At 40.3% G+C, this 22078-nt stretch overlaps 24 non-coding genes across 24 annotated transcripts; all 24 read right to left on the reverse strand.

The window, feature by feature from the left end:
• Window positions 1–323: 323 nt before the first annotated feature.
• On the reverse strand, window positions 324–395 carry trnaa-ugc (transfer RNA alanine (anticodon UGC)). Its single transcript has one exon. It is a non-coding gene; the product is annotated as a tRNA-Ala (tRNA).
• Window positions 396–1534: 1139 nt separating this feature from the next.
• trnat-cgu (transfer RNA threonine (anticodon CGU)) lies at window positions 1535–1606 on the reverse strand. Its single transcript has one exon. It is a non-coding gene; the product is annotated as a tRNA-Thr (tRNA).
• Window positions 1607–2073: 467 nt separating this feature from the next.
• trnaa-ugc (transfer RNA alanine (anticodon UGC)) lies at window positions 2074–2145 on the reverse strand. Its single transcript has one exon. It is a non-coding gene; the product is annotated as a tRNA-Ala (tRNA).
• Window positions 2146–3279: 1134 nt separating this feature from the next.
• Window positions 3280–3351, reverse strand: trnat-cgu (transfer RNA threonine (anticodon CGU)). The gene has a single exon. It is a non-coding gene; the product is annotated as a tRNA-Thr (tRNA).
• A 467-nt stretch (window positions 3352–3818) lies between these two features.
• trnaa-ugc (transfer RNA alanine (anticodon UGC)) lies at window positions 3819–3890 on the reverse strand. Its single transcript has one exon. It is a non-coding gene; the product is annotated as a tRNA-Ala (tRNA).
• Window positions 3891–5029: 1139 nt separating this feature from the next.
• trnat-cgu (transfer RNA threonine (anticodon CGU)) lies at window positions 5030–5101 on the reverse strand. The gene has a single exon. It is a non-coding gene; the product is annotated as a tRNA-Thr (tRNA).
• Window positions 5102–5568: 467 nt separating this feature from the next.
• On the reverse strand, window positions 5569–5640 carry trnaa-ugc (transfer RNA alanine (anticodon UGC)). Its single transcript has one exon. It is a non-coding gene; the product is annotated as a tRNA-Ala (tRNA).
• A 1138-nt stretch (window positions 5641–6778) lies between these two features.
• trnat-cgu (transfer RNA threonine (anticodon CGU)) lies at window positions 6779–6850 on the reverse strand. The gene has a single exon. It is a non-coding gene; the product is annotated as a tRNA-Thr (tRNA).
• A 1676-nt stretch (window positions 6851–8526) lies between these two features.
• Window positions 8527–8598, reverse strand: trnat-cgu (transfer RNA threonine (anticodon CGU)). Its single transcript has one exon. It is a non-coding gene; the product is annotated as a tRNA-Thr (tRNA).
• A 467-nt stretch (window positions 8599–9065) lies between these two features.
• On the reverse strand, window positions 9066–9137 carry trnaa-ugc (transfer RNA alanine (anticodon UGC)). Its single transcript has one exon. It is a non-coding gene; the product is annotated as a tRNA-Ala (tRNA).
• Window positions 9138–10276: 1139 nt separating this feature from the next.
• On the reverse strand, window positions 10277–10348 carry trnat-cgu (transfer RNA threonine (anticodon CGU)). The gene has a single exon. It is a non-coding gene; the product is annotated as a tRNA-Thr (tRNA).
• Window positions 10349–12027: 1679 nt separating this feature from the next.
• trnat-cgu (transfer RNA threonine (anticodon CGU)) lies at window positions 12028–12099 on the reverse strand. The gene has a single exon. It is a non-coding gene; the product is annotated as a tRNA-Thr (tRNA).
• Window positions 12100–12635: 536 nt separating this feature from the next.
• Window positions 12636–12707, reverse strand: trnat-cgu (transfer RNA threonine (anticodon CGU)). Its single transcript has one exon. It is a non-coding gene; the product is annotated as a tRNA-Thr (tRNA).
• Window positions 12708–13175: 468 nt separating this feature from the next.
• trnaa-ugc (transfer RNA alanine (anticodon UGC)) lies at window positions 13176–13247 on the reverse strand. The gene has a single exon. It is a non-coding gene; the product is annotated as a tRNA-Ala (tRNA).
• Window positions 13248–14387: 1140 nt separating this feature from the next.
• On the reverse strand, window positions 14388–14459 carry trnat-cgu (transfer RNA threonine (anticodon CGU)). Its single transcript has one exon. It is a non-coding gene; the product is annotated as a tRNA-Thr (tRNA).
• Window positions 14460–14926: 467 nt separating this feature from the next.
• trnaa-ugc (transfer RNA alanine (anticodon UGC)) lies at window positions 14927–14998 on the reverse strand. The gene has a single exon. It is a non-coding gene; the product is annotated as a tRNA-Ala (tRNA).
• A 1139-nt stretch (window positions 14999–16137) lies between these two features.
• Window positions 16138–16209, reverse strand: trnat-cgu (transfer RNA threonine (anticodon CGU)). Its single transcript has one exon. It is a non-coding gene; the product is annotated as a tRNA-Thr (tRNA).
• A 467-nt stretch (window positions 16210–16676) lies between these two features.
• On the reverse strand, window positions 16677–16748 carry trnaa-ugc (transfer RNA alanine (anticodon UGC)). The gene has a single exon. It is a non-coding gene; the product is annotated as a tRNA-Ala (tRNA).
• Window positions 16749–17888: 1140 nt separating this feature from the next.
• On the reverse strand, window positions 17889–17960 carry trnat-cgu (transfer RNA threonine (anticodon CGU)). Its single transcript has one exon. It is a non-coding gene; the product is annotated as a tRNA-Thr (tRNA).
• Window positions 17961–18427: 467 nt separating this feature from the next.
• On the reverse strand, window positions 18428–18499 carry trnaa-ugc (transfer RNA alanine (anticodon UGC)). Its single transcript has one exon. It is a non-coding gene; the product is annotated as a tRNA-Ala (tRNA).
• Window positions 18500–19638: 1139 nt separating this feature from the next.
• Window positions 19639–19710, reverse strand: trnat-cgu (transfer RNA threonine (anticodon CGU)). Its single transcript has one exon. It is a non-coding gene; the product is annotated as a tRNA-Thr (tRNA).
• A 467-nt stretch (window positions 19711–20177) lies between these two features.
• Window positions 20178–20249, reverse strand: trnaa-ugc (transfer RNA alanine (anticodon UGC)). The gene has a single exon. It is a non-coding gene; the product is annotated as a tRNA-Ala (tRNA).
• A 1139-nt stretch (window positions 20250–21388) lies between these two features.
• trnat-cgu (transfer RNA threonine (anticodon CGU)) lies at window positions 21389–21460 on the reverse strand. The gene has a single exon. It is a non-coding gene; the product is annotated as a tRNA-Thr (tRNA).
• A 467-nt stretch (window positions 21461–21927) lies between these two features.
• trnaa-ugc (transfer RNA alanine (anticodon UGC)) lies at window positions 21928–21999 on the reverse strand. The gene has a single exon. It is a non-coding gene; the product is annotated as a tRNA-Ala (tRNA).
• Between the last annotated feature and the right edge of the window lie 79 nt (window positions 22000–22078).

A 22078-nucleotide genomic window follows, 5' to 3' on the forward strand; every position in this document is an offset into this window, starting at 1 on the left:
TTCCATCCCATTTAATTTGCAAATAAAATGCAATATCAATGCAATGTACTTTTTAGATACACCACTCCATTGAAACTACAATGAAATGATAGCAGCAATTCTTAAACCACGTACAGACAGGGATCGAACCCATGAACTTCAGTTTTTGAAAATGACGCCATAAAAGATGGCAACCATGCCACTTCTGTTCTATAAATGTACGAACAGGGATTGAACGCACGTTGTTCAGATTACAAAACCAAATTATTTAGCACATCTCTGTTTCCTGCTTAGAATTTCAACATTCTGGAAAGGAGGAGTTGGGTCAGTGCAAAAATGTTCAATGGAGAAGCTGGGGATTGAACCCAGGACCTCATACATGCAAAGCATGCGCTCTACCACTGAGCTACATCCCCTTCCTGTAAAATATAAAAATGTTTCTTATTTTATTTTATTTCATCTTTATTTAACCGGGTCAGCTAGTGGAGAACAAGTTCTCATTTAGAACTGCGACCTGGCCAAGATAAAGCAGAGCAGTGCGACACAAACAACAACACAGAGTTACAAATGGAATAAACAAGCGTACAGTCAATAACACAATAGAAAAAAAGAAAGTCTATATACAATGTGTGCAAATGGAATGAGGAGGTAAGGCAATAAATAGGCCATAGTAGCGAAGTAATTACAATTTAGCAAATTAACGTTGGATTGATAGATGAGCAGATGATGATGTGCAAGTAGAAATACTGGTGTGCAAAAGAGCAGAAAGTAAATAAAAACAATATAGGGATGAGGTAGGTAAATTGGGTGGGCTATTTACAGATGTGCTATGTACAGCTGCAGCGATCGGTTAGCTGCTCAGATAGCTGATGTGTAAAGTTAGTGAGGGAAATATAAGTGTCCAGCTTCAGCGATTTTTGCAATTCGTTCCAGTCATTGGCAGCAGAGAACTGGAAGGAAAGGCGGCCAAAATAGGTGTTGGCTTTGGGGATGACCAGTGAGATATTCCTGCTGGAGCGAGTGCTATGGGTGGGTGTTGTTATCGTGACCAGTGAGCTGAGATAAGGCGGAGCTTTACCTAGCATAGACTTATAGATGACCTGGAGCCTGTGGGTCTGGTGACGAATAGGTAGCGAGGGCCAGCCGACTAGAGCATTCCGGTCGCAGTGGTCATATCAATACAATTTACCTTTTCTTTACACTGTTCTAATGAATGTACATTTCCATAATATCAGCTATCTTCCATAAACGTCGAACAAGGATTGAACCCATGTGCTTCAGTTTACAGAAACAGATGATTTAGCATATCTATTTCCTTCTTAGAATGTCAACATTCTGGAAAGTGGGAGTTGTGCAAAAACTAATTTAACAAGTAAATACACTGAACAAAGAAGTTGGGGATTAACGTTGGACCGCATACATGTAAAGTACTGGCTCTACCATAGAGATACATGCCCTTACTAAAATAGTTGTTTTGCAATATTGATACAACTTGCTTTTTCTGCAAAGTCCTCCAATAGAAGCACAGGTCCATGATATCAGATTTCTTTCATAAAGGCACGGACAGGATTTGAACCCATGATCTTCGGTTTACGAGACCGACGCCTTACCACTTGGCCACCATGCCACTCTAAGCTGTGAATTATATATACACATTCTGGAAAGTAGTAGTTGTGTAAATGTGAATTTGGCACACAAATAAACTCAGTGGAGAATCATGGGATTGAACCGAGGACCTCATACACATTTTGCATGCACTCCCCCTCTGAGCTTCCATCCCATTTAATTTGCAAATAAAATGCAATATCAATGCAATGTACTTTTTAGATACACCACTCCATTGAAACTACAATGAAATGATAGCAGCAATTCTTAAACCACGTACAGACAGGGATCGAACCCATGAACTTCAGTTTTTGAAAATGACGCCATAAAAGATGGCAACCATGCCACTTCTGTTCTATAAATGTACGAACAGGGATTGAACGCACGTTGTTCAGATTACAAAACCAAATTATTTAGCACATCTCTGTTTCCTGCTTAGAATTTCAACATTCTGGAAAGTAGGAGTTGGGTCAGTGCAAAAATGTTCAATGGAGAAGCTGGGGATTGAACCCAGGACCTCATACATGCAAAGCATGCGCTCTACCACTGAGCTACATCCCCTTCCTGTAAAATAAAAAAATGTTTCTTATTTTATTTCATCTTTATTTAACCGGGTCAGCTAGTGGAGAACAAGTTCTCATTTAGAACTGCGACCTGGCCAAGATAAAGCAGAGCAGTGCGACACAAACAACAACACAGAGTTACAAATGGAATAAACAAGCGTACAGTCAATAACACAATAGAAAAAAAGAAAGTCTATATACAATGTGTGCAAATGGAATGAGGAGGTAAGGCAATAAATAGGCCATAGTAGCGAAGTAATTACAATTTAGCAAATTAACGTTGGATTGATAGATGAGCAGATGATGATGTGCAAGTAGAAATACTGGTGTGCAAAAGAGCAGAAAGTAAATAAAAACAATATAGGGATGAGGTAGGTAAATTGGGTGGGCTATTGACAGATGTGCTATGTACAGCTGCAGCGATCGGTTAGCAGCTCAGATAGCTGATGTGTAAAGTTAGTGAGGGAAATATAAGTGTCCAGCTTCAGCGATTTTTGCAATTCGTTCCAGTCATTGGCAGCAGAGAACTGGAAGGAAAGGCGGCCAAAATAGGTGTTGGCTTTGGGGATGACCAGTGAGATATTCCTGCTGGAGCGAGTGCTATGGGTGGGTGTTGTTATCGTGACCAGTGAGCTGAGATAAGGCGGAGCTTTACCTAGCATAGACTTATAGATGACCTGGAGCCTGTGGGTCTGGTGACGAATAGGTAGCGAGGGCCAGCCGACTAGAGCATTCCGGTCGCAGTGGTCATATCAATACAATTTACCTTTTCTTTACACTGTTCTAATGAATGTACATTTCCATAATATCAGCTATCTTCCATAAACGTCGAACAAGGATTGAACCCATGTGCTTCAGTTTACAGAAACAGATGATTTAGCATATCTATTTCCTTCTTAGAATGTCAACATTCTGGAAAGTGGGAGTTGTGCAAAAACTAATTTAACAAGTAAATACACTGAACAAAGAAGTTGGGGATTAACGTTGGACCGCATACATGTAAAGTACTGGCTCTACCATAGAGATACATGCCCTTACTGAAATAGTTGTTTTGGAATATTGATACAACTTGCGTTTTCTGCAAAGTCCTCCAACAGAAGCACAGGTCCATGATATCAGATGTCTTTCAGAAAGGCACGGACGGGATTTGAACCCATGATCTTCGGTTTACGAGACCGACGCCTTACCACTTGGCCACCATGCCACTCTAAGGTGTGAATTATACATACACATTCTGGAAAGTAGTAGTTGTGTAAATGTGAATTTGGCACACAAATAAACTCAGTGGAGAATCTTGGGATTGAACCGAGGACCTCATACACATTTTGCATGCACTCCCCCTCTGAGCTTCCATCCCATTTAATTTGCAAATAAAATGCAATATCAATGCAATGTACTTTTTAGATACACCACTCCATTGAAACTACAATGAAATTATAGCAGCAATTCTTAAACCACGTACAGACAGGGATCGAACCCATGAACTTCAGTTTTTGAAAATGACGCCATAAAAGATGGCAACCATGCCACTTCAGTTCTATAAATGTATGAACAGGGATTGAACGCATGTTGTTCAGATTACAAGACCAAATTATTTAGCACATCTCTGTTTCCTGCTTAGAATTTCAACATTCTGGAAAGTAGGAGTTGGGTCAGTGCAAAACTTTTCAATGGAGAAGCTGGGGATTGAACCCAGGACCTCATACATGCAAAGCATGCGCTCTACCACTGAGCTACATCCCCTTCCTTTAAAATAAAAAACTGTTTCTTATTTTATTCTATTTCACCTTTATTTAACCAGGTCAGCTAGTGGAGAACAAGTTCTCATTTAGAACTGCGACCTGGCCAAGATAAAGCAGAGCAGTGCGACACAAACAACAACACAGAGTTACAAATGGAATAAACAAGCGTACAGTCAATAACACAATAGAAAAAAAGAAAGTCTATATACAATGTGTGCAAATGGAATGAGGAGGTAAGGCAATAAATAGGCCATAGTAGCGAAGTAATTACAATTTAGCAAATTAACGTTGGATTGATAGATGAGCAGATGATGATGTGCAAGTAGAAATACTGGTGTGCAAAAGAGCAGAAAGTAAATAAAAACAATATGGGGATGAGGTAGGTAGATTGGGTGGGCTATTCACAGATGTGCTATGTACAGCTGCAGCGATCGGTTAGCTGCTCAGATAGCTGATGTGTAAAGTTAGTGAGGGAAATATAAGTGTCCAGCTTCAGCGATTTTTGCAATTCGTTCCAGTCATTGGCAGCAGAGAACTGGAAGGAAAGGCGGCCAAAATAGGTGTTGGCTTTGGGGATGACCAGTGAGATATTCCTGCTGGAGCGAGTGCTATGGGTGGGTGTTGTTATCGTGACCAGTGAGCTGAGATAAGGCGGAGCTTTACCTAGCATAGACTTATAGATGACCTGGAGCCTGTGGGTCTGGTGACGAATAGGTAGCGAGGGCCAGCCGACTAGAGCATTCCGGTCGCAGTGGTCATATCAATACAATTTACCTTTTCTTTACACTGTTCTAATGAATGTACATTTCCATAATATCAGCTATCTTCCATAAACGTCGAACAAGGATTGAACCCATGTGCTTCAGTTTACAGAAACAGATGATTTAGCATATCTATTTCCTTCTTAGAATGTCAACATTCTGGAAAGTGGGAGTTGTGCAAAAACTAATTTAACAAGTAAATACACTGAACAAAGAAGTTGGGGATTAACATTGGAGCGCATACATGTAAAGTACTGGCTCTACCATAGAGATACATGCCCTTACTAAAATAGTTGTTTTGCAATATTGATACAACTTGCTTTTTCTGCAAAGTCCTCCAATAGAAGCACAGGTCCATGATATCAGATGTCTTTCATAAAGGCACGGACGGGATTTGAACCCATGATCTTCGGTTTACGAGACCGACGCCTTACCACTTGGCCACCATGCCACTCTACACTGTTAATTATATATACACATTCTGGAAAGTAGTAGTTCTGTAAATGTGAATTTGGCACACAAATAAACTCAGTGGAGAATCTTGGGATTGAACCGAGGACCTCATACACATTTTGCATGCACTCCCCCTCTGAGCTTCCATCCCATTTAATTTGCAAATAAAATGCAATATCAATGCAATGTACTTTTTAGATACACCACTCCATTGAAACTACAATGAAATGATAGCAGCAATTCTTAAACCACGTACAGACAGGGATCGAACCCATGAACTTCAGTTTTTGAAAATGACGCCATAAAAGATGGCAACCATGCCACTTCTGTTCTATAAATGTACGAACAGGGATTGAAAGCACGTTGTTCAGATTACAAAACCAAATTATTTAGCACATCTCTGTTTCCTGCTTAGAATTTCAACATTCTGGAAAGGAGGAGTTGGGTCAGTGCAAAAATGTTCAATGGAGAAGCTGGGGATTGAACCCAGGACCTCATACATGCAAAGCATGCGCTCTACCACTGAGCTACATCCCCTTCCTGTAAAATATAAAAATGTTTCTTATTTTATTTTATTTCATCTTTATTTAACCGGGTCAGCTAGTGGAGAACAAGTTCTCATTTAGAACAGCGACCTGGCCAAGATAAAGCAGAGCAGTGCAACACAAACAACAACACAGAGTTACAATGGAATAAACAAGCGTACAGTCAATAACACAATAGAAAAAAAGAAAGTCTATATACAATGTGTGCAAATGGAATGAGGAGGTAAGGCAATAAATAGGCCATAGTAGCGAAGTAATTACAATTTAGCAAATTAACGTTGGATTGATTGATGAGCAGATGATGATGTGCAAGTAGAAATACTGGTGTGCAAAAGAGCAGAAAGTAAATAAAAACAATATAGGGATGAGGTAGGTAAATTGGGTGGGCTATTTACAGATGTGCTATGTACAGCTGCAGCGATCGGTTAGCTGCTCAGATAGCTGATGTGTAAAGTTAGTGAGGGAAATATAAGTGTCCAGCTTCAGCGATTTTTGCAATTCGTTCCAGTCATTGGCAGCAGAGAACTGGAAGGAAAGGCGGCCAAAATAGGTGTTGGCTTTGGGGATGACCAGTGAGATATTCCTGCTGGAGCGAGTGCTATGGGTGGGTGTTGTTATCGTGACCAGTGAGCTGAGATAAGGCGGAGCTTTACCTAGCATAGACTTATAGATGACCTGGAGCCTGTGGGTCTGGTGACGAATAGGCAGCGAGGGCCAGCCGACTAGAGCATTCCGGTCGCAGTGGTCATATCAATACAATTTACCTTTTCTTTACACTGTTCTAATGAATGTACATTTCCATAATATCAGCTATCTTCCATAAACGTCGAACAAGGATTAAACCCATGTGCTTCAGTTTACAGAAACAGATGATTTAGCATATCTATTTCCTTCTTAGAATGTCAACATTCTGGAAAGTGGGAGTTGTGCAAAAACTAATTTAACAAGTAAATACACTGAACAAAGAAGTTGGGGATTAACGTTGGAGCGCATACATGTAAAGTACTGGCTCTACCATAGAGATACATGCCCTTACTGAAATAGTTGTTTTGCAATATTGATACAACTTGCTTTTTCTTCAAAGTCCTCGAATAGAAGCACAGGTCCATGATATCAGATGTCTTTCATAAAGGCACAGACGGGATTTGAACCCATGATCTTCGGTTTACGAGACCGACGGCTTACCACTTAACCACCATGCCACTCTACGCTGTGAATTATATATACACATTCTGGAAAGTAGTAGTTGTGTAAATGTGAATTTGGCACACAAATAAACTCAGTGGAGAATCTTGGGATTGAACCGAGGACCTCATACACATTTTGCATGCACTCCCCCTCTGAGCTTCCATCCCATTTAATTTGCAAATAAAATGCAATATCAATGCAATGTACTTTTTAGATACACCACTCCATTGAAACTACAATGAAATGATAGCAGCAATTCTTAAACCACGTACAGACAGGGATCGAACCCATGAACTTCAGTTTTTGAAAATGACGCCATAAAAGATGGCAACCATGCCACTTCTGTTCTATGAATGTATGAACAGGGATTGAACGCACGTTGTTCAGATTACAAGACCAAATTATTTAGCACATCTCTGTTTCCTGCCTAGAATTTCAACATTCTGGAAAGTAGGAGTTGGGTCAGTGCACACATTTTCAATGGAGAAGCTGGGGATTGAACCCAGGACCTCATACATGCAAAGCATGCGCTCTACCAGTGAGCTACATACCCTTTCTGTAAAATAAAATAAAAATTCTTATTTTATTTTATTTCACCTTTATTTAACCGGGTAAGCTGGTGGAGAACAAGTTCTCATTTAGAACTGCGACCTGGCCAAGATAAAGCAGAGCAGTGCGACACAAACAACAACAGAGTTACAAATGGAATAAACAAGCGTACAGTCAATAACACAATAGGAAAAAAGAAAGTCTATATACAATGTGTGCAAATGGCATGAGGAGGTATGGCAATAAATAGGCCATAGTAGCGAAGTAATTACAATTTAGCAAATTAACGTTGGATTGATAGATGAGCAGATGATGATGTGCAAGTAGAAATACTGGTGTGCAAAAGAGCAGAAAGTAAATAAAAACAATATAGGGATGAGGTAGGTAAATTGGGTGGGCTATTTACAGATGTGCTATGTACAGCTGCAGCGATCGGTTAGCTGCTCAGATAGCTGATGTGTAAAGTTAGTGAGGGAAATATAAGAGTCCAGCTTCAGCGATTTTTGCAATTCGTTCCAGTCATTGGCAGCAGAGAACTGGAAGGAAAGGCGGCCAAAATAGGTGTTGGCTTTGGGGATGACCAGTGAGATATTCCTGCTGGAGCGAGTGCTATGGGTGGGTGTTGTTATCGTGACCAGTGAGCTGAGATAAGGCGGAGCTTTACCTAGCATAGACTTATAGATGACCTGGAGCCTGTGGGTCTGGTGACGAATAGGTAGCGAGGGCCAGCCGACTAGAGCATTCCGGTCGCAGTGGTCATATCAATACAATTTACCTTTTCTTTACACTGTTCTAATGAATGTACATTTCCATAATATCAGCTATCTTCCATAAACGTCGAACAAGGATTGAACCCATGTGCTTCAGTTTACAGAAACAGATGATTTAGCATATCTATTTCCTTCTTAGAATGTCAACATTCTGGAAAGTGGGAGTTGTGCAAAAACTAATTTAACAAGTAAATACACTGAACAAAGAAGTTGGGGATTAACGTTGGACCGCATACATGTAAAGTACTGGCTCTACCATGGAGATACATGCCCTTACTAAAATAGTTGTTTTGGAATATTGATACAACTTGCATTTTCTGCAAAGTCCTCCAACAGAAGCACAGGTCCATGATATCAGATGTCTTTCAGAAAGGCACGGACGGGATTTGAACCCATGATCTTCGGTTTACGAGACCGACGCCTTACCACTTGGCCACCATGCCACTCTAAGCTGTGAATTATACATACACATTCTGGAAAGTAGTAGTTGTGTAAATGTGAATTTGGCACACAAATAAACTCAGTGGAGAATCTTGGGATTGAACCGAGGACCTCATACACATTTTGCATGCACTCCCCCTCTGAGCTTCCATCCCATTTAATTTGCAAATAAAATGCAATATCAATGCAATGTACTTTTTAGATACACCACTCCATTGAAACTACAATGAAATTATAGCAGCAATTCTTAAACCACGTACAGACAGGGATCGAACCCATGAACTTCAGTTTTTGAAAATGACGCCATAAAAGATGGCAACCATGCCACTTCAGTTCTATAAATGTATGAACAGGGATTGAACGCATGTTGTTCAGATTACAAGACCAAATTATTTAGCACATCTCTGTTTCCTGCTTAGAATTTCAACATTCTGGAAAGTAGGAGTTGGGTCAGTGCAAAACTTTTCAATGGAGAAGCTGGGGATTGAACCCAGGACCTCATACATGCAAAGCATGCGCTCTACCACTGAGCTACATCCCCTTCCTTTAAAATAAAAAACTGTTTCTTATTTTATTCTATTTCACCTTTATTTAACCAGGTCAGCTAGTGGAGAACAAGTTCTCATTTAGAACTGCGACCTGGCCAAGATAAAGCAGAGCAGTGCGACACAAACAACAACACAGAGTTACAAATGGAATAAACAAGCGTACAGTCAATAACACAATAGAAAAAAAGAAAGTCTATATACAATGTGTGCAAATGGAATGAGGAGGTAAGGCAATAAATAGGCCATAGTAGCGAAGTAATTACAATTTAGCAAATTAACGTTGGATTGATAGATGAGCAGATGATGATGTGCAAGTAGAAATACTGGTGTGCAAAAGAGCAGAAAGTAAATAAAAACAATATGGGGATGAGGTAGGTAGATTGGGTGGGCTATTCACAGATGTGCTATGTACAGCTGCAGCGATCGGTTAGCTGCTCAGATAGCTGATGTGTAAAGTTAGTGAGGGAAATATAAGTGTCCAGCTTCAGCGATTTTTGCAATTCGTTCCAGTCATTGGCAGCAGAGAACTGGAAGGAAAGGCGGCCAAAATAGGTGTTGGCTTTGGGGATGACCAGTGAGATATTCCTGCTGGAGCGAGTGCTATGGGTGGGTGTTGTTATCGTGACCAGTGAGCTGAGATAAGGCGGAGCTTTACCTAGCATAGACTTATAGATGACCTGGAGCCTGTGGGTCTGGTGACGAATAGGTAGCGAGGGCCAGCCGACTAGAGCATTCCGGTCGCAGTGGTCATATCAATACAATTTACCTTTTCTTTACACTGTTCTAATGAATGTACATTTCCATAATATCAGCTATCTTCCATAAACGTCGAACAAGGATTGAACCCATGTGCTTCAGTTTACAGAAACAGATGATTTAGCATATCTATTTCCTTCTTAGAATGTCAACATTCTGGAAAGTGGGAGTTGTGCAAAAACTAATTTAACAAGTAAATACACTGAACAAAGAAGTTGGGGATTAACATTGGAGCGCATACATGTAAAGTACTGGCTCTACCATAGAGATACATGCCCTTACTAAAATAGTTGTTTTGCAATATTGATACAACTTGCTTTTTCTGCAAAGTCCTCCAATAGAAGCACAGGTCCATGATATCAGATGTCTTTCATAAAGGCACGGACGGGATTTGAACCCATGATCTTCGGTTTACGAGACCGACGCCTTACCACTTGGCCACCATGCCACTCTACACTGTTAATTATATATACACATTCTGGAAAGTAGTAGTTCTGTAAATGTGAATTTGGCACACAAATAAACTCAGTGGAGAATCTTGGGATTGAACCGAGGACCTCATACACATTTTGCATGCACTCCCCCTCTGAGCTTCCATCCCATTTAATTTGCAAATAAAATGCAATATCAAAGCAATGTACTTTTTAGATACACCACTCCATTGAAACTACAATGAAATGATAGCAGCAATTCTTAAACCACGTACAGACAGGGATCGAACCCATGAACTTCAGTTTTTGAAAATGACGCCATAAAAGATGGCAACCATGCCACTTCAGTTCTATAAATGTACGAACAGGGATTGAACGCACGTTGTTCAGATTACAAGACCAAATTATTTAGCACATCTCTGTTTCCTGCTTAGAATTTCAACATTCTGGAAAGGAGGAGTTGGGTCAGTGCAAAACTGTTCAATGGAGAAGCTGGGGATTGAACCCAGGACCTCATACATGCAAAGCATGGCGCTCTACCACTGAGCTACAGCCCCTTCCTGTAAAATAAAAAAATGTTTCTTATTTTATTTTATTTCACCTTTATTTAACCGGGTCAGCTAGTGGAGAACAAGTTCTCATTTAGAACAGCGACCTGGCCAAGATAAAGCAGAGCAGTGCGACACAAACAACAACACAGAGTTACAAATGGAATAAACAAGCGTACAGTCAATAACACAATAGAAAAAAAGAAAGTCTATATACAATGTGTGCAAATGGAATGAGGAGGTAAGGCAATAAATAGGCCATAGTAGCGAAGTAATTACAATTTAGCAAATTAACGTTGGATTGATAGATGAGCAGATGATGATGTGCAAGTAGAAATACTGGTGTGCAAAAGAGCAGAAAGTAAATAAAAACAATATAGGGATGAGGTAGGTAAATTGGGTGGGCTATTTACAGATGTGCTATGTACAGCTGCAGCGATCGGTTAGCAGCTCAGATAGCTGATGTGTAAAGTTAGTGAGGGAAATATAAGTGTCCAGCTTCAGCGATTTTTGCAATTCGTTCCAGTCATTGGCAGCAGAGAACTGGAAGGAAAGGCGGCCAAAATAGGTGTTGGCTTTGGGGATGACCAGTGAGATATTCCTGCTGGAGCGAGTGCTATGGGTGGGTGTTGTTATCGTGACCAGTGAGCTGAGATAAGGCGGAGCTTTACCTAGCATAGACTTATAGATGACCTGGAGCCTGTGGGTCTGGTGACGAATAGGCAGCGAGGGCCAGCCGACTAGAGCATTCCGGTCGCAGTGGTCATATCAATACAATTTACCTTTTCTTTACACTGTTCTAATGAATGTACATTTCCATAATATCAGCTATCTTCCATAAACGTCGAACAAGGATTGAACCCATGTGCTTCAGTTTACAGAAACAGATGATTTAGCATATCTATTTCCTTCTTAGAATGTCAACATTCTGGAAAGTGGGAGTTGTGCAAAAACTAATTTAACAAGTAAATACACTGAACAAAGAAGTTGGGGATTAACGTTGGACCGCATACATGTAAAGTACTGGCTCTACCATAGAGATACATGCCCTTACTGAAATAGTTGTTTTGCAATATTGATACAACTTGCGTTTTCTGCAAAGTCCTCCAACAGAAGCACAGGTCCATGATATCAGATGTCTTTCAGAAAGGCACGGACGGGATTTGAACCCATGATCTTCGGTTTACGAGACCGACGCCTTACCACTTGGCCACCATGCCACTCTACGCTGTGAATTATACATACACATTCTGGAAAGTAGTAGTTGTGTAAATGTGAATTTGGCACACAAATAAACTCAGTGGAGAATCTTGGGATTGAACCGAGGACCTCATACACATTTTGCATGCACTCCCCCTCTGAGCTTCCATCCCATTTAATTTGCAAATAAAATGCAATATCAATGTTCTAATGAATGTACATTTCCATAATATCAGCTATCTTCCATAAACGTCGAACAAGGATTGAACCCATGTGCTTCAGTTTACAGAAACAGATGATTTAGCATATCTATTTCCTTCTTAGAATGTCAACATTCTGGAAAGTGGGAGTTGTGCAAAAACTAATTTAACAAGTAAATACACTGAACAAAGAAGTTGGGGATTAACGTTGGAGCGCATACATGTAAAGTACTGGCTCTACCATAGAGATACATGCCCTTACTAAAATAGATGTTTTGCAGTATTGATACAACTTGCGTTTTCTGCAAAGTCCTCCAATAGAAGCACAGGTCCATGATATCAGATGTCTTTCATAAAGGCACGGACGGGATTTGAACCCATGATCTTCGGTTTACGAGACCGACGCCTTACCACTTGGCCACCATGCCACTCTACAGCTGTTAATTATATATACACATTCTGGAAAGTAGTAGTTGTGTAAATGTGAATTTGGCACACAAATAAACTCAGTGGAGAATCTTGGGATTGAACCGAGGACCTCATACACATTTTGCATGCACTCCCCCTCTGAGCTTCCATCCCATTTAATTTGCAAATAAAATGCAATATCAATGCAATGTACTTTTTAGATACACCACTCCATTGAAACTACAATGAAATGATAGCAGCAATTCTTAAACCACGTACAGACAGGGATCGAACCCATGAACTTCAGTTTTTGAAAATGACGCCATAAAAGATGGCAACCATGCCACTTCTGTTCTATAAATGTACGAACAGGGATTGAACGCACGTTGTTCAGATTACAAGACCAAATTATTTAGCACATCTCTGTTTCCTGCTTAGAATTTCAACATTCTGGAAAGTAGGAGTTGGGTCAGTGCAAAGATGTTCAATGGAGAAGCTGGGGATTGAACCCAGGACCTCATACATGCAAAGCATGCGCTCTACCACTGAGCTACATCCCCTTCCTGTAAAATAGAAAAATGTTTCTTATTTTATTTTATTTCACCTTTATTTAACCGGGTCAGCTCGTGGAGAACAAGTTCTCATTTAGAACTGCGACCTGGCCAAGATAAAGCAGAGCAGTGCGACACAAACAACAACACAGAGTTACAAATGGAATAAACAAGCGTACAGTCAATAACACAATAGAAAAAAAGAAAGTCTATATACAATGTGTGCAAATGGAATGAGGAGGTAAGGCAATAAATAGGCCATAGTAGCGAAGTAATTACAATTTAGCAAATTAATGTTGGATTGATAGATGAGCAGATGATGATGTGCAAGTAGAAATACTGGTGTGCAAAAGAGCAGAAAGTAAATAAAAACAATATAGGGATGAGGTAGGTAAATTGGGTGGGCTATTTACAGATGTGCTATGTACAGCTGCAGCGATCGGTTAGCAGCTCAGATAGCTGATGTGTAAAGTTAGTGAGGGAAATATAAGTGTCCAGCTTCAGCGACTTTTTGCAATTCGTTCCAGTCATTGGCAGCAGAGAACTGGAAGGAAAGGCGGCCAAAATAGGTGTTGGCTTTGGGGATGACCAGTGAGATATTCCTGCTGGAGCGAGTGCTATGGGTGGGTGTTGTTATCGTGACCAGTGAGCTGAGATAAGGCGGAGCTTTACCTAGCATAGACTTATAGATGACCTGGAGCCTGTGGGTCTGGTGACGAATAGGTAGCGAGGGCCAGCCGACTAGAGCATTCCGGTCGCAGTGGTCATATCAATACAATTTACCTTTTCTTTACACTGTTCTAATGAATGTACATTTCCATAATATCAGCTATCTTCCATAAACGTCGAACAAGGATTGAACCCATGTGCTTCAGTTTACAGAAACAGATGATTTAGCATATCTATTTCCTTCTTAGAATGTCAACATTCTGGAAAGTGGGAGTTGTGCAAAAACTAATTTAACAAGTAAATACACTGAACAAAGAAGTTGGGGATTAACGTTGGAGCGCATACATGTAAAGTACTGGCTCTACCATAGAGATACATGCCCTTACTAAAATAGATGTTTTGCATTATTGATACAACTTGCTTTTTCTGCAAAGTCCTCCAATAGAAGCACAGGTCCATGATATCAGATGTCTTTCATAAAGGCACGGACGGGATTTGAACCCATGATCTTCGGTTTACGAGACCGACGCCTTACCACTTGGCCACCATGCCACTCTACACTGTTAATTATATATACACATTCTGGAAAGTAGTAGTTGTGTAAATGTGAATTTGGCACACAAATAAACTCAGTGGAGAATCTTGGGATTGAACCGAGGACCTCATACACATTTTGCATGCACTCCCCCTCTGAGCTTCCATCCCATTTAATTTGCAAATAAAATGCAATATCAATGCAATGTACTTTTTAGATACACCACTCCATTGAAACTACAATGAAATGATAGCAGCAATTCTTAAACCACGTACAGACAGGGATCGAACCCATGAACTTCAGTTTTTGAAAATGACGCCATAAAAGATGGCAACCATGCCACTTCTGTTCTATAAATGTACGAACAGGGATTGAACGCACGTTGTTCAGATTACAAGACCAAATTATTTAGCACATCTCTGTTTCCTGCTTAGAATTTCAACATTCTGGAAAGTAGGAGTTGGGTCAGTGCAAAAATTTTCAATGGAGAAGCTGGGGATTGAACCCAGGACCTCATACATGCAAAGCATGCGCTCTACCACTGAGCTACATCCCCTTCCTGTAAAATAAAAAAATGTTTCTTATTTTATTTTATTTCATCTTTATTTAAGCGGGTCAGCTAGTGGAGAACAAGTTCTCATTTAGAACTGCGACCTGGCCAAGATAAAGCAGAGCAGTGCGACACAAACAACAACACAGAGTTACAAATGGAATAAACAAGCGTACAGTCAATAACACAATAGAAAAAAAGAAAGTCTATATACAATGTGTGCAAATGGAATGAGGAGGTAAGGCAATAAATAGGCCATAGTAGCGAAGTAATTACAATTTAGCAAATTAATGTTGGATTGATAGATGAGCAGATGATGATGTGCAAGTAGAAATACTGGTGTGCAAAAGAGCAGAAAGTAAATAAAAACAATATAGGGATGAGGTAGGTAAATTGGGTGGGCTATTTACAGATGTGCTATGTACAGCTGCAGCGATCGGTTAGCAGCTCAGATAGCTGATGTGTAAAGTTAGTGAGGGAAATATAAGAGTCCAGCTTCAGCGATTTTTGCAATTCGTTCCAGTCATTGGCAGCAGAGAACTGGAAGGAAAGGCGGCCAAAATAGGTGTTGGCTTTGGGGATGACCAGTGAGATATTCCTGCTGGAGCGAGTGCTATGGGTGGGTGTTGTTATCGTGACCAGTGAGCTGAGATAAGGCGGAGCTTTACCTAGCATAGACTTATAGATGACCTGGAGCCTGTGGGTCTGGTGACGAATAGGTAGCGAGGGCCAGCCGACTAGAGCATTCCGGTCGCAGTGGTCATATCAATACAATTTACCTTTTCTTTACACTGTTCTAATGAATGTACATTTCCATAATATCAGCTATCTTCCATAAACGTCGAACAAGGATTGAACCCATGTGCTTCAGTTTACAGAAACAGATGATTTAGCATATCTATTTCCTTCTTAGAATGTCAACATTCTGGAAAGTGGGAGTTGTGCAAAAACTAATTTAACAAGTAAATACACTGAACAAAGAAGTTGGGGATTAACGTTGGAGCGCATACATGTAAAGTACTGGCTCTACCATAGAGATACATGCCCTTACTAAAATAGATGTTTTGCATTATTGATACAACTTGCTTTTTCTGCAAAGTCCTCCAATAGAAGCACAGGTCCATGATATCAGATGTCTTTCATAAAGGCACGGACGGGATTTGAACCCATGATCTTCGGTTTACGAGACCGACGCCTTACCACTTGGCCACCATGCCACTCTACACTGTTAATTATATATACACATTCTGGAAAGTAGTAGTTGTGTAAATGTGAATTTGGCACACAAATAAACTCAGTGGAGAATCTTGGGATTGAACCGAGGACCTCATACACATTTTGCATGCACTCCCCCTCTGAGCTTCCATCCCATTTAATTTGCAAATAAAATGCAATATCAATGCAATGTACTTTTTAGATACACCACTCCATTGAAACTACAATGAAATGATAGCAGCAATTCTTAAACCACGTACAGACAGGGATCGAACCCATGAACTTCAGTTTTTGAAAATGACGCCATAAAAGATGGCAACCATGCCACTTCTGTTCTATAAATGTACGAACAGGGATTGAACGCACGTTGTTCAGATTACAAGACCAAATTATTTAGCACATCTCTGTTTCCTGCTTAGAATTTCAACATTCTGGAAAGTAGGAGTTGGGTCAGTGCAAAGATGTTCAATGGAGAAGCTGGGGATTGAACCCAGGACCTCATACATGCAAAGCATGCGCTCTACCACTGAGCTACATCCCCTTCCTGTAAAATAAAAAAATGTTTCTTATTTTATTTTATTTCATCTTTATTTAAGCGGGTCAGCTAGTGGAGAACAAGTTCTCATTTAGAACTGCGACCTGGCCAAGATAAAGCAGAGCAGTGCGACACAAACAACAACACAGAGTTACAAATGGAATAAACAAGCGTACAGTCAATAACACAATAGAAAAAAAGAAAGTCTATATACAATGTGTGCAAATGGAATGAGGAGGTAAGGCAATAAATAGGCCATAGTAGCGAAGTAATTACAATTTAGCAAATTAATGTTGGATTGATAGATGAGCAGATGATGATGTGCAAGTAGAAATACTGGTGTGCAAAAGAGCAGAAAGTAAATAAAAACAATATAGGGATGAGGTAGGTAAATTGGGTGGGCTATTTACAGATGTGCTATGTACAGCTGCAGCGATCGGTTAGCAGCTCAGATAGCTGATGTGTAAAGTTAGTGAGGGAAATATAAGTGTCCAGCTTCAGCGACTTTTTGCAATTCGTTCCAGTCATTGGCAGCAGAGAACTGGAAGGAAAGGCGGCCAAAATAGGTGTTGGCTTTGGGGATGACCAGTGAGATATTCCTGCTGGAGCGAGTGCTATGGGTGGGTGTTGTTATCGTGACCAGTGAGCTGAGATAAGGCGGAGCTTTACCTAGCATAGACTTATAGATGACCTGGAGCCTGTGGGTCTGGTGACGAATAGGTAGCGAGGGCCAGCCGACTAGAGCATTCCGGTCGCAGTGGTCATATCAATACAATTTACCTTTTCTTTACACTGTTCTAATGAATGTACATTTCCATAATATCAGCTATCTTCCATAAACGTCGAACAAGGATTGAACCCATGTGCTTCAGTTTACAGAAACAGATGATTTAGCATATCTATTTCCTTCTTAGAATGTCAACATTCTGGAAAGTGGGAGTTGTGCAAAAACTAATTTAACAAGTAAATACACTGAACAAAGAAGTTGGGGATTAACGTTGGAGCGCATACATGTAAAGTACTGGCTCTACCATAGAGATACATGCCCTTACTAAAATAGATGTTTTGCATTATTGATACAACTTGCTTTTTCTGCAAAGTCCTCCAATAGAAGCACAGGTCCATGATATCAGATGTCTTTCATAAAGGCACGGACGGGATTTGAACCCATGATCTTCGGTTTACGAGACCGACGCCTTACCACTTGGCCACCATGCCACTCTACACTGTTAATTATATATACACATTCTGGAAAGTAGTAGTTGTGTAAATGTGAATTTGGCACACAAATAAACTCAGTGGAGAATCTTGGGATTGAACCGAGGACCTCATACACATTTTGCATGCACTCCCCCTCTGAGCTTCCATCCCATTTAATTTGCAAATAAAATGCAATATCAATGCAATGTACTTTTTAGATACACCACTCCATTGAAACTACAATGAAATGATAGCAGCAATTCTTAAACCACGTACAGACAGGGATCGAACCCATGAACTTCAGTTTTTGAAAATGACGCCATAAAAGATGGCAACCATGCCACTTCTGTTCTATAAATGTACGAACAGGGATTGAACGCACGTTGTTCAGATTACAAGACCAAATTATTTAGCACATCTCTGTTTCCTGCTTAGAATTTCAACATTCTGGAAAGTAGGAGTTGGGTCAGTGCAAAAATTTTCAATGGAGAAGCTGGGGATTGAACCCAGGACCTCATACATGCAAAGCATGCGCTCTACCACTGAGCTACATCCCCTTCCTGTAAAATAAAAAAATGTTTCTTATTTTATTTTATTTCATCTTTATTTAAGCGGGTCAGCTAGTGGAGAACAAGTTCTCATTTAGAACTGCGACCTGGCCAAGATAAAGCAGAGCAGTGCGACACAAACAACAACACAGAGTTACAAATGGAATAAACAAGCGTACAGTCAATAACACAATAGAAAAAAAGAAAGTCTATATACAATGTGTGCAAATGGAATGAGGAGGTAAGGCAATAAATAGGCCATAGTAGCGAAGTAATTACAATTTAGCAAATTAATGTTGGATTGATAGATGAGCAGATGATGATGTGCAAGTAGAAATACTGGTGTGCAAAAGAGCAGAAAGTAAATAAAAACAATATAGGGATGAGGTAGGTAAATTGGGTGGGCTATTTACAGATGTGCTATGTACAGCTGCAGCGATCGGTTAGCAGCTCAGATAGCTGATGTGTAAAGTTAGTGAGGGAAATATAAGTGTCCAGCTTCAGCGATTTTTGCAATTCGTTCCAGTCATTGGCAGCAGAGAACTGGAAGGAAAGGCGGCCAAAATAGGTGTTGGCTTTGGGGATGACCAGTGAGATATTCCTGCTGGAGCGAGTGCTATGGGTGGGTGTTGTTATCGTGACCAGTGAGCTGAGATAAGGCGGAGCTTTACCTAGCATAGACTTATAGATGACCTGGAGCCTGTGGGTCTGGTGACGAATAGGTAGCGAGGGCCAGCCGACTAGAGCATTCCGGTCGCAGTGGTCATATCAATACAATTTACCTTTTCTTTACACTGTTCTAATGAATGTACATTTCCATAATATCAGCTATCTTCCATAAACGTCGAACAAGGATTGAACCCATGTGCTTCAGTTTACAGAAACAGATGATTTAGCATATCTATTTCCTTCTTAGAATGTCAACATTCTGGAAAGTGGGAGTTGTGCAAAAACTAATTTAACAAGTAAATACACTGAACAAAGAAGTTGGGGATTAACGTTGGAGCGCATACATGTAAAGTACTGGCTCTACCATAGAGATACATGCCCTTACTAAAATAGATGTTTTGCATTATTGATACAACTTGCTTTTTCTGCAAAGTCCTCCAATAGAAGCACAGGTCCATGATATCAGATGTCTTTCATAAAGGCACGGAGGGGATTTGAACCCATGATCTTCGGTTTACGAGACCGACGCCTTACCACTTGGCCACCATGCCACTCTACACTGTTAATTATATATACACATTCTGGAAAGTAGTAGTTGTGTAAATGTGAATTTGGCACACAAATAAACTCAGTGGAGAATCTTGGGATTGAACCGAGGACCTCATACACATTTTGCATGCACTCCCCCTCTGAGCTTCCATCCCATTTAATTTGCAAATAAAATGCAATATCAATGCAATGTACTTTTTAGATACACCACTCCATTGAAACTACAATGAAATGATAGCAGCAATTCTTAAACCACGTACAGACAGGGATCGAACCCATGAACTTCAGTTTTTGAAAATGACGCCATAAAAGATGGCAACCATGCCACTTCTGTTCTATAAATGTACGAACAGGGATTGAACGCACGTTGTTCAGATTACAAGACCAAATTATTTAGCACATCTCTGTTTCCTGCTTAGAATTTCAACATTCTGGAAAGTAGGAGTTGGGTCAGTGCAAATATTTTCAATGGAGAAGCTGGGGATTGAACCCAGGACCTCATACATGCAAAGCATGCGCTCTACCACTGAGCTACATCCCCTTCCTGTAAAAAAAAAAAATGTTTCTTATTTTATTTTATTTCATCTTTATTTAAGCGGGTCAGCTAGTGGAGAACAAGTTCTCATTTAGAACTGCGACCTGGCCAAGATAAAGCAGAGCAGTGCGACACAAACAACAACACAGAGTTACAAATGGAATAAACAAGCGTACAGTCAATAACACAATAGAAAAAAAGAAAGTCTATATACAATGTGTGCAAATGGAATGAGGAGGTAAGGCAATAAATAGGCCATAGTAGCGAAGTAATTACAATTTAGCAAATTAATGTTGGATTGATAGATGAGCAGATGATGATGTGCAAGTAGAAATACTGGTGTGCAAAAGAGCAGAAAGTAAATAAAAACAATATAGGGATGAGGTAGGTAAATTGGGTGGGCTATTTACAGATGTGCTATGTACAGCTGCAGCGATCGGTTAGCAGCTCAGATAGCTGATGTGTAAAGTTAGTGAGGGAAATATAAGTGTCCAGCTTCAGCGATTTTTGCAATTCGTTCCAGTCATTGGCAGCAGAGAACTGGAAGGAAAGGCGGCCAAAATAGGTGTTGGCTTTGGGGATGACCAGTGAGATATTCCTGCTGGAGCGAGTGCTATGGGTGGGTGTTGTTATCGTGACCAGTGAGCTGAGATAAGGCGGAGCTTTACCTAGCATAGACTTATAGATGACCTGGAGCCTGTGGGTCTGGTGACGAATAGGTAGCGAGGGCCAGCCGACTAGAGCATTCCGGTCGCAGTGGTCATATCAATACAATTTACCTTTTCTTTACACTGTTCTAATGAATGTACATTTCCATAATATCAGCTATCTTCCATAAACGTCGAACAAGGATTGAACCCATGTGCTTCAGTTTACAGAAACAGATGATTTAGCATATCTATTTCCTTCTTAGAATGTCAACATTCTGGAAAGTGGGAGTTGTGCAAAAACTAATTTAACAAGTAAATACACTGAACAAAGAAGTTGGGGATTAACGTTGGAGCGCATACATGTAAAGTACTGGCTCTACCATAGAGATACATGCCCTTACTAAAATAGATGTTTTGCATTATTGATACAACTTGCTTTTTCTGCAAAGTCCTCCAATAGAAGCACAGGTCCATGATATCAGATGTCTTTCATAAAGGCACGGACGGGATTTGAACCCATGATCTTCGGTTTACGAGACCGACGCCTTACCACTTGGCCACCATGCCACTCTACACTGTTAATTATATATACACATTCTGGAAAGTAGTAGTTGTGTAAATGTGAATTTGGCACACAAATAAACTCAGTGGAGAATCTTGGGATTGAACCGAGGACCTCATACACATTTTGCATGCACTCCCCCTCTGAGCTTCCATCCCATTTAATTTGCAAATAAAATGCAATATCAATGCAATGTACTTTTTAGATACACCACTCCATTGAAACTACAATGAAATGATAGCAGCAATTCTTAAACCACGTACAGACAGGGATCGAACCCATGAACTTCAGTTTTTGAAAATGACGCCATAAAAGATGGCAACCATGCCACTTCTGTTCTATAAATGTACGAACAGGGATTGAACGCACGTTGTTCAGATTACAAGACCAAATTATTTAGCACATCTCTGTTTCCTGCTTAGAATTTCAACATTCTGGAAAGTAGGAGTTGGGTCAGTGCAAATATTTTCAATGGAGAAGCTGGGGATTGAACCCAGGACCTCATACATGCAAAGCATGCGCTCTACCACTGAGCTACATCCCCTTCCTGTAAAAAAAAAAAATGTTTCTTATTTTATTTTATTTCATCTTTATTTAAGCGGGTCAGCTAGTGGAGAACAAGT

The sequence above is a fragment of the Salmo salar genome, unplaced genomic scaffold, assembly GCF_965601325.2.
Source record: "Salmo salar unplaced genomic scaffold, fSalSal1 ptg000135l, whole genome shotgun sequence".
Lineage (NCBI taxonomy): Eukaryota > Metazoa > Chordata > Actinopteri > Salmoniformes > Salmonidae > Salmo > Salmo salar.